Genomic DNA, 11523 nt, shown 5'->3' with positions numbered 1-11523 from the left:
GATGGGGCCAGCAGCTTGAAGAAAAACTTAAGCATTGGCTTGATGGGAAGAGAGAAAGGGAAGAGCTTGGATAGAGGAGAGGAGGAGGAAGAGAGAGGAAAGAAGATGAAGAACCCCACAAGGGGGCTGATGTCCCTTTGGAAGAGAAGGGGGTGTGTATTTATAGAGTTGAGGCTAGGATTTTAGGTGTTGAAGACTCTAAGATTTCATGAGAAGAGAGGTGGGAGCATGAATAAGGACTCTTAGATCTTCATATTGCTTCTTCTCTGTTGATCAATAAGTCACGTTCATACTAGATCTTCATGAATAGTGATCTTTTAATATGAGCCCTTGATATTTAAGTGGTGTTCATATTTGAATAGATGCTGGTTGCCTGGTTCACTCAATTCTAATCCGATTTGAGTCCAATTTGAATCATATGAACTCAAACTCTTAATTATCTGCAAAATAGATTAGAGAGTATCAAATTTTAATAAAATAATATCAATTAACATAATATTTAGTATCTCTAAAAACTTAAATTCAGTATTTATCATACCTCCAAACTTGAACTTTACTCATCCTCAAGTAAAATAGATACATTAGCATTGTGCACCAAATTATCTTTGAATTAAAAGTTATCCTAGGCATTCCTAACTGTAGTGGATATCTGACTGGATTATTAAAGAGGTACTTCATTAGATTACCAATTCAACCCAATTAGTGGTTGAGTATTAGCCATAGAAATTTTAGAGATCTTCTTTTACCAATTCTCCACTATACTCTTAAAGTCCTCTAGCTTGATGTGAGCAGGGTTTATTGTCTTCTTACAATTTAGTCTCCTTATTATCTATTTTTTTATTTTTATTTTTTTTTCAGAAAGAGTCTAGTGCAATGTCTTAGCCTTTTAAGCCTTTTAGCTAACTTTTGTAGCAAGCTTTTAGTGAATGACTTCCAAACCAGTTAGGTTTAGGGCATTAAGTATAGAACACCCTTCAGACTTACTGGCTCGAGTCCAAAAAAAGCTACGAGGTAAGGCAAACTCTATAACAGTCTTTTAGCATCCCCACCTTTTGATGCGAACTACAATACTTAGGTGAAGGGGTCTGATTACTCAATGAGACAGTACTAAATTATTTTTTTCATCTTCTTTTTTTTACAATAAAAAAGGATTTTGGCATGCCTCAACCTTTCCACCTATACCCCTATAAAGCAGATTCTTCATTGAGATAGTGGGAAGAGGGTTCTGAAAACACTCCAAAATTTGATCTGATCTAACTCCTATCATTCATTGAGTTTTTTTAATAATTTTTCTCTCAATATCTCTAAAATTATCTAGACCGTTAATTACTTCTTGATTAAGGTGCTTGATCAACTCCAAATCAAGATAAAATTTGGATACACAAAGCTAATTATTTCTGATCATACTTGAGGACTCAATTAAATTAGTTTTTCTCTCTGATAATGATGCCAAAATTTGATGCGTATCGTAGCACACCAAAATTAACTCTACTCACTACTATATACATAGGATAAGTCGGGATCATATCCATAGGGATCTTAGATTGATTATTTCGAAAATATAAATGAAAAAAATAGTAGATTTTAGGAAACTAAGAATGAAACATAAAGATTGTAATAAAAATATTTTTTATTAATCAAATAAAGAAGCATACATAATGGAAAAGAAATAAAAATTCGATATAAGACAACTAAACTAAGTTGAACTTCTCGCTGCTCCCGATGGTAGATGCGTCTCCTTGAATTCTTTATCTTACTCCATTCAGATAGCAGTAGGATGGCTGGAAGGCTTGATCTAAAAACTCCAAGGAAGAAAGGTAGATGAAAGAGGGTATGGGGATATGCAAAGGATAGCGGTACTATGATTAGTATCTCTCCTAGATTTGATGGAAGGTGTGCTAGGGTTAGGATCTCTCCTAGACTTTTGGGATGTGGAGAATGAATCTATGGAGGAATATGATGTTGTGCTCAGATTAGTACCTTTTTTAAACTTATGGAGAAGAGAGAAAGAGAGATGGGGGCAGTGCTTAGAGAGAAACTTAGACATTGGCTTGATGGGAAGAGAGAAAGGGAAGAGCTTTGATGGAGGAGAAAAGGAGGAAGAGAGAGAAGAAGATGAAGAACCCCACAAGGGGGCTGATGTCTCTTTGGAAGAGAAAGGGGTGTGTATTTATAGAGTGGAGGCTAGGGTTTTAGGTGTTGGAGATTTTAGGGTTTCATGAGAAGAGAGGTGTGAGCATGAATAAGGATCCTTAGATCTTCATATTGTTTCTTCTTCGTTGATCAATAAGTAGCGTTCATACTAGATCTTCATGAACAGTGATCTTTTAATTTGAGTTCTTGATATTTAAGTCATGTTCACTCCTGAATAGGAGCTGGTTGCCTGGTTCACTCAATTCTAATCCGATTTGAGTTCAATTCGAATCATATGAATCCAAACTCTTAATTACCTACAAAATAGACCAAAGAGCATCAAATTTCAATAAAATAATATCAATTATCATAATATTTAATATCTCTAGTGATTTAAATTAAGTATTCATCACATCTCCTAACTTGAACTTTACTCATCCTCGAGTAAAATATTAGATTCTCTATGGGTGCTAGTGCATATGGATTTTAAATTTTTTTTAAATCCAAAATACAGTGAAAAAATTAGAGTAAAATACTTTTAATCTAAGTATGCATTCATCATATGAAAGTACCTATGGATCTAGTTCATATGTTGAAATTAACAAATATTGATTTGAGGAAGAACAAACAAAAGCCTGAAATTAATTCACATATCTAAATTGCTTTCCATTTTGCTTCAAACCTGTAACTGAGGTTGAATCTAATTCAATCTCTAGATCTGGGCTTGGACAGATTTTGGATCAGTAGCACAAGCATCCTATCTCTAAGGGTATCCACGGGATCAATTTGAATTATTTTTTCTTGGATCTTGCGAGTCTGAACCAAAGCCTAAATAGGCTTGAACCAAACCTAGATCGAAACAGAACCCCTTTGATGACCCTTTTAATCTTTCTTTCTTGATTCTTAAAGAAATCAAGAATCTTTCTTGATCCTTCAACTAATCAGGAAGAACAACAATCAAAAATTAATGGTAATTAACTCTCAACAAACTTGAGAGCAAAGGAAACAAGAACCAAACAAATGGTGCCAACAATTGACCCACTTCCTTGGATGCCGCCCACCCTCTCTATGGCTTCAGGAGAAGATGCCTAGAGAGAGATGAGGTGTGGGCTAGAGAAAGAAGGAGGAGAGAAGGCATGGGCTCAGTGAAGGGTGGTGGCAACAATGGGAGAGAGAGCTTATGTCACAACTAAAGGGCTAGAGTCCTTTATATAGCAACTTAAGGATGTCCTAATCAAATTAGGATCCCTCATTCTGCTCATATTAAAATTTCTAGCCATAATATAATTGGACAAAATAAATGGGGTGCCATCTATTACACACTCAAAATCACACCCTACTTTAGACGTTCCATCATATGGGACCCAATTAGATGCACAAATCAGCCCACATGGTTCCACAAATTCTCTTCAAGGGTTCTTAACCAAAAAACTCTTTCTTGATATAATCCAAGTCCTAAATTAATTATCCAACATTTGGACTTCATTGAATCAAATTTAATTAGGTTCAAATTAAATACAAAAATTGGTAAAAACTCATCATATAAGTAAACCAACTACAAGAGAAGTTGGGTTCACCTAGGTGCTAGCAAGGTTAACATGAACTCAATTGGATTTCTTTAAATCCATATAAATTGGTACTTCATAAGCCCAATTATAATCAATTCAGATCTTCCCCCTTTATGTATGATCTTATAAGTTTAATTCTATCTGGTAGTGAGAAATACTATGATCTCTATCATAGGTATCACTGAAACTCCTTTCAATGGGGTGGAACAGTTCTATTCTAACTCAATAAGGACCATTGATCTAAAATGATCTTATTGAGCTCTCACAATCTATCAGTGACATCTAACAATATATAGTGACAACCCAGCAAAACTAAAATAAAACTTCTAGGTGTAGTTAATATATGATACAGTCCTTCTATCATGAGTCTCGACTAGATGATAGGTCATGGATAAATCGTCAAATCTTATCATCAGTCATATGATAGATGTTATCAGCTCAAGTCTAATAATGATTTCAAATGAAAAAATTTTTTCATTAATCACACTGCTATGGCCATAGACTTGTAGACTCAACTTCTCAAATCTCATGGGACTGCTCTCTATCAAGATCGATAGATCCCATATAGATGCACATGTTGCTCATATAGTTCAACCAACTGAAGCCAACATCCACTACAAAAACTCATAATCGAGTTAATATTTATATGTAGTCAAACTATAGCAGTTTTAGTATGAGTAACTGTGACACGGTAGGTTAAAGGACTAGTTACACAACTACATTATCGAGATAATCATTGATGATCAAATAGAAATCTATGTGATCTCTCGTATGGTCACTCTTAGTACTAGTTATTTTCTAACAACTATCTGTATTTTTTGCTCAGTGTCTCTACACCATAGATTAGAGACTCATCTACCCCAAAAGAAGCGAACCATGCACCGATCCATCTGGATAAATCACCGTCTCTATGACTATCCTATAACCAGAAGCAATTGAGGAATCGATTATATATGTCGCTAATTCTCAATATTTGAGAATATGTATCATAATATCAATTCCAAGGATAATTCAATGACACATAACATGAATGAAAAAAAATATATATCTTTTATTAAATAAATCATTAGTTTAAGTATAAATTTGTATCATAGAATAAAAATATGTTAGCTAACAATTGACTTCTAGGATATACATCTAACAATCTCTCACTTGGACTAAAGCCAATTGACCATTAATCTAAGCCTCATTTTTTCAAGATGAGGTTTCATTTTGGGTTGGCTCGACTGCTTTGTCAGTGGGTCTGTTACGTTATTCGTGGAGTCTACTCTTCGCACCTCTATATATTTTTACTCGAGATAGTCGTGTATACTGCTGATCTATGTATTTAAATTTTTTATAAGACCTTGGCTCCTTAGAAAGGATATGGGGCCATTGTCTTTGTAGTATAGTGTCATGGCATTTGATGGCATGACATCTAATTCTGTAACTAAGAAAAGAACCAAAATGCATCCTACACATCTACAGCATACTTAGCCTCCATTGATCGATTACTTTGGAACCCTTCCAACATACCAAACCATGATTTAGATGCTCCTCCAAAGATCAATAACAAATCATTAGTTCTTCGCAAATACCTAAGGATGTTCTTCACAGCTATCTAGTGCTTCTTGTCTGGATTCGACTGATATCTACTTGTGACACTCACAGTAAGGGCAATATCAGGTCGAGTATATAGCATGACGTACATGAGGCTCCCAATTACTGAACATAAGGAATCCTACTCATGTGCTTGACCTCCTTAGAAGTGTTAAGACTCATCATATTGGAGAGTCAAATACCATACCTAAGGTGTAGCAAACCCCTTTTGGAGTTTTTCATGCTGAATCATTTTAGCACCATTTCTATGTACAGCTTCTGTGACAGGCCAAGCATCCTTTTAGATCTATCTCTATAGACCTTTATTCCAAAGATATAGGATGCTTCTCCTAGATCTTTCTTGGAGAATTCCTTAGATAACCAAGCTTTAACTGAAGTCAGCATGGGAATATCATTTTGAATAAGGAGGATGTCATTGACGTACAGTACGAGGAAGACAAGTGCACTCCCACTGACTCTTCTATAAACACAAGATTCTTCTTCATTTCTTATGAAACCAAATGATTTGATCGCATCATTGAAATGAAGATTCCAGCTCTGAGAAGCCTGCTTTAGTCCATAGATGGATCTTTGCAACTCACAAACTCGGTGATCACCATCACTGGATGTGAAACCCAGAGACTGCTCCATATAGATATCTTCCTCAAGATGTCCATTCAAGAAAGCAGTTTTCATATCCATCTATTAGATTTCAAAATCATGGTAGGCTGCAACAGCAAGCAATATGCGGATGGATTTCAGCATGGTTACAGATGAAAAAGTATCATGGTAGTCAATGCCTTCATACTGACTATAATCCTTCATCACCAGTCTTGCCTTATAGGTCTCTATCTTACCATCGATATCTATATTCTTTTTATAAATCCATTTACATCCAATGGGAATAATTTTCTCTAGTGGATCCACTAAGGTCCATACTTGGTTCAAGTGCATTGAATCAATTTCTAACTTCATTGTATCTAACCATTTCTCAAAATTAATGTTAGACATCACTTCATCAAAAGTACTAAGATTATCACCATGACCCCCATCTTCCATAAGGAATGCTTCCTCTATATTATCTTTCAGCATACCCATGTATCTTTCAGGAGGATGGAAGATTCTACTTGATCTATGAGGTGGAGGTGGAACATTAACTACTGGCTCATTATGGATGGGTTCTTGAAAATCTATAGCTCGTTGCTCTTGAGAGACATTCTCGTCAAGCTCAATTAACCTCCCACTACCACCGCTCTGGATAAATTATTTTTTTAAAAATATGGCATTATGAATCACAATCATATTATGGTCATACGAAAAGTAAAAGTAGTACCAAATGGATTCCTTTGGATACCTAATAAAATAAGCTACAACTAATCTATCCTCTAACTTGTCAGTTTTCTATTTTTTAATATAAGCTGGACATCTCCAAATCTTAAGATAACTCAAACTCAGCTTCTTATCATGCCATATCTCATATGGTGTGGTAGAAACAGACTTGGAAGGGATCCTAATAAAAATATGCATCACCGTAAGTAAGGCATGTCCCTAAAGAAATAAAGGTAAATTAGTTAATCTCATCATGGATCGGACCATATCCAATAGGATCCTATTTCTCTTTTCGGATACCCCATTGAGTTGAGGCATACCGGGAGAAGTTCATTAAGAGACTATGCCATTCTTCTTAAGATATCTCAAAAATTCAGCACTCAAGTATTTCCCTCCTCGATCGGATCGCAAAACTTTTATGGATTTACCTGTTTGCTTTTCTACCTCGTGTCTGGATTCTCTGAACCTTTCAAAAATTTTAGACTTGTGTTTCATGAGAAACACATACCTGTACCATGACAGATCATCAGTAAAGATAATGAAGTAGCTATAACCACCCCTGACCTACACATCAAATGGACCATACACATCAGTGTGTACCAGGGTTAGTAACTTAGTGGCCCTTTTTTCTTATCCCACAAAAGATAACTTAGCTATTTTTCCTTGAAGGCATGATTCATAAGTAGGAATTGACTCAGATTTAACTAAGTTAAGGATCCCATTCTTTTCTAGTCTATTTATCCCATTCTCTCCAATATGGCTAAGTCTATGATGCCACAAGTACTTATGGTTAAACTCATCTCTGGATCTCTTTTGGCCTATGGCATTCACTACTTGCTCATTTAAGTTCACATTAGCATCAACACGCAAGTGATAAAGACTGTCAATCAAAAGACCAAATACAACCAATTTATTTCATAAATAAACAGAGCAAAAGTTTATATTAAATTAAAAAATATATCCATCTTATGCTAGTACAGAGATCGAAATCAAATTTTGGCTAACTACAGGAATAAAATAATAGTCTTTGAAATCTAATCTAAAGCCCAATGATAATCGAAGAGGATAGGTTCCAATGACTTCTACAGTAATTTTTGCTCCATTGCCAACCTGAAGGATCATGCCATCTTTCTTCAATCTCCTACTTCTTATTAGATCCTGCATTGAAGTACATACATGAGTACTAAAATCAGAGTCCAATACTCAATTAGAAGTAGAAGAAATTGTTAGGTTAGATTCTATTATGAGTATACCTTCAGAAGGTTGATCATCCTTTTTCATCTTCAAGCTCTCCAGGTAAGCAGGACAGTTTCTTCTTCAGTGGCCATCGGAGTTGCAGTGGAAACACATTCCTTTCTCTATAGCTTTTTTTAAAGTGTTCTTCTTAGGTTTGCTCTCCTTTTTCTGCTTCTTTGCAGGCTTATTCTTTTTCTTTTCTTGAGACTTTCTCTTTGAAGGTGCCTTGTCATGCCCCCAACCTGAGATTGCGAGTCAAAGATCATGGCAACCACCACATACTCATAGAGAACTCTCCTCACAAGCATGCAAGATATCTTATCATGCTATCATAATGCAACAATGGAATAATTAGTTAATAATTTAAATCAAAAATATAACAATCCATGTTCTAACTTTAATATCTCAATAAATTCAATAATGTTCAATAGGCCTTATATTAATTTTAATAAAAATTTTAATCTAAAATAAAAGTATAGAGGTTCTGCTTCTAATCACTCTTCCATTCATATCTTGTATTATCTTAATTTCTCAATATCTATAAAAATAGTAAAATAGGAGGTAATGAGCTAGATAACTCAGTAAGTAATGATTATTTTAAATAGATTTTATCAGGTATTAAAGTAAATAATTATTTATAAAAAATAAGCATATAGCGTTCATCAAATCGAAATCAATTTCCATCATGCAATATAATTCAAGCTAAATTTATTTTTTTTTAAATTTATTTTTTTTTAGATTTTAATTTCTTTCATTCTTAAGTTTTTTGCATCAACCATAAGGTATGATCATATTTTTTCTATGGTAGAATCATAATACCAAATATCATCTTATGGTGAGCTACGAATTATCTAACAGCAAAGTCCTTCAGAACCATCGGTCTCGCTGATGGTTTGTCACTGGTTTCACTAGTGACATATCACTGGTCTCGCTAGCAATATAAATCCTTAAGACAAATCAATTGTCAATATATTAACCTCCATTAGTGGGGTCCTTTATATAGTCAGGTTGTCAATTCATATCATTTTTGAATCAAAATTCTTCATAATTTATGTTTCTTGTTCTAGTTCGATAGGAATACACATAATCACATGATATCGAAATCAATCAATATAATGCATAATGAATCAATATATTCAATCATGCTTCATCATAATATATGAAAATAAGATATTTTTCATAATAAAATATTATTTATCCAATTCATGCATCATTTCATAAATCATATCAGAAAATATATTATAATTTATCGATAAATCTTAGAAAAAGTAAAGCATTACATACCTCATTCGCATTCTAACAAATCCACATAATTTTAGAAATATCTTTCTAAAATCTTCAGTTCATAGATTATATCACAGTATCCAATTATCAGGTATCTACCATCCCTATACAAGATTAAGTCCAATAATCAGAAAAATATGAATATGATATTCAACGATTTAGGTTAGTTTGATTATCTAACTTCATCTGATCAAAATTCAATTAGGACATAGATGACCCAAAGTTTGGCTATCATACCAAATCAAATTTTTAAAGTGATAGGGTTGAGATTCCTTCATTGAGTTCATAAATCAAATGGAGAGAAAAAGTCAGATGAGAAAGAATTCATAAGGTACAATTTGAACTGATCAGGTGACATAGTCCAACATCTCGATTGGTTCGAACAAGATAATTTTCATCAAATCATGATTCAATTACTCTATAGATAACTCAATAAAATGATGGATGATAAAATCTAATAATATCTAGTTTGGTCAAAATGGGTGTCAACATGCCAATCAGCGACCATGAATTAGAATCCCTTCATTAAAATCACTTAAACTCATCAAAATAAATCTTTTTTGGATAAATTTCAAAAAGATAAACTTCTAGAGAGATACAATTTTAGAGAGAGAAATTCATGAAAAGAGACAAATAATTTAGAGAGATAAAGTAGAGAAAGGAACTAGAGAGAGAAATAGAGGAATGGAGAGAACAGAGGAGAGAGAGAGTCTTTTTCTTTTTTTTCTTTTTTTTCTTTTTCTTCTTTTCTTTCTTTCTCTTTTTTTCCTTTTCTTTTCTTCTTTCTCTTTCTTTTCTTTTCTTTTTCTTTTTCTCTTTCTTCCTTCTTCTTCTTCCTTTGTTTCAGCAAAATAGGGGATCTTTGAGTCTCCTTCATCTTCCCCGACTCCAAAGGAGTCTAGCCGAGGAAGATGGCCGGAGGTGCGACACACGGTGGCGAGATTATAGATCTCTGGTCTGACGAACAACGATGACGGACGACGTCGGAATCAAATCAAACATGGAAGGGAAAACAGGGCATGTTTGAAATCTAATTTTCTTGCCAAAATCAACAAATAAATCAGCTGAAATCCATCTTAATAATCAAAGGAACTTGATGAAGGGCTTCCTTAAGGGGTTTTTACCTAATTCTCGATGATGCTCAGCCGATGATTCATCGAACACGGTGATGATAAGCCAAAACAAAAGAGACTAATAGAGAGAGGAAAACAATGAGAGAGAAAGGGAGATCGGTCATGGGTGGTTACCAGAGCCAATGGGGTTCAAAAGGGAGGGTTGGCCCCTCTTTAAAGAGCTCTAAGGGAAAAGTTTGAGTCATCCCCAAATTTTTTCTCTGCGGGTGAATGTTTCACGGAAGAGGCTTCCCAATGGAAGTCCAATTCCCACCCAGCACGTGCACAGCACGTGCTGGTCCAAATTTTTTTTTTTTTAATTTGCAGCTTTGATATTTATGCTGGTGGGGGTTGGGGTCAAGTGGGTAGGCCCGATTGGGCTGGGGCATCACATTCTTCCCCCATAAAAGAAATTTCATCCTGAAATTTTCTATTAAAGATTTTTAAACTTTATAGTTTTGAAATCATGATCTCATTTCTTATAAGAATAAAGTTCAATATCTCATGACTTGACTCTTCTTTTAAATGATCGAAATCGAATCCATCTCTTATAAATGGAAGAAAATCAACATCTTAATTTTAAATAATTTTTTTCTATCAAAATATCAAATGTTCTTAATTAATCAACCCATCATAAGATAGGATAATATGCTTACATGAATCATACAGTGACATCCCAATCAGTTGAAATTCGAAAATATTTTCTCTCATTCATACTTTTAAAGGTTGGAGATTCACCATTTTAATCTCATACTCAAACTTCTAATATTTTAATTTTTGATGTAACTTCATCATTAAATCATTTCATAGGAAAAAGATCAATATCACCAATATTGATTAGAATCAAAACCACTATTTCTGATCATTGAAATTAGTCTCTCAATTCTAGATAAGGATATCAAATTTCTTATCAAAAATCCTTAACTACTAATGATTTGATCAAATTTATCACCAGATTATAAATAAATTTTACTATACTCTCTATAGATAAACATTTGAGTATAAAAATCTAAGATCAAAATCAAAGTTCAATAAACAATCTCAAATTCTTTCTGATAAACAGAGAAGTATAAAATTCAATTCTCGGATAAAGAAAATCTATCTCTAAATATTCTAAATTTAAAATAAAAAATCAAGGGTCCACTCATTCTATAATTAAGATGCTAAATATTTTCTTAGCATAGTAGAGGGAAGCACAACTTTTGAAAATCACATTAAGGATATCCAAAATAATCTAAAATTTCAAAAATATTATTCTTTCTAATATCAATGAATTTTTTGTA

The sequence above is a fragment of the Elaeis guineensis genome, chromosome 16, assembly GCF_000442705.2.
Source record: "Elaeis guineensis isolate ETL-2024a chromosome 16, EG11, whole genome shotgun sequence".
NCBI classification, from domain to species: domain Eukaryota; kingdom Viridiplantae; phylum Streptophyta; class Magnoliopsida; order Arecales; family Arecaceae; genus Elaeis; species Elaeis guineensis.
This window is presented reverse-complemented; position numbering follows the sequence as displayed.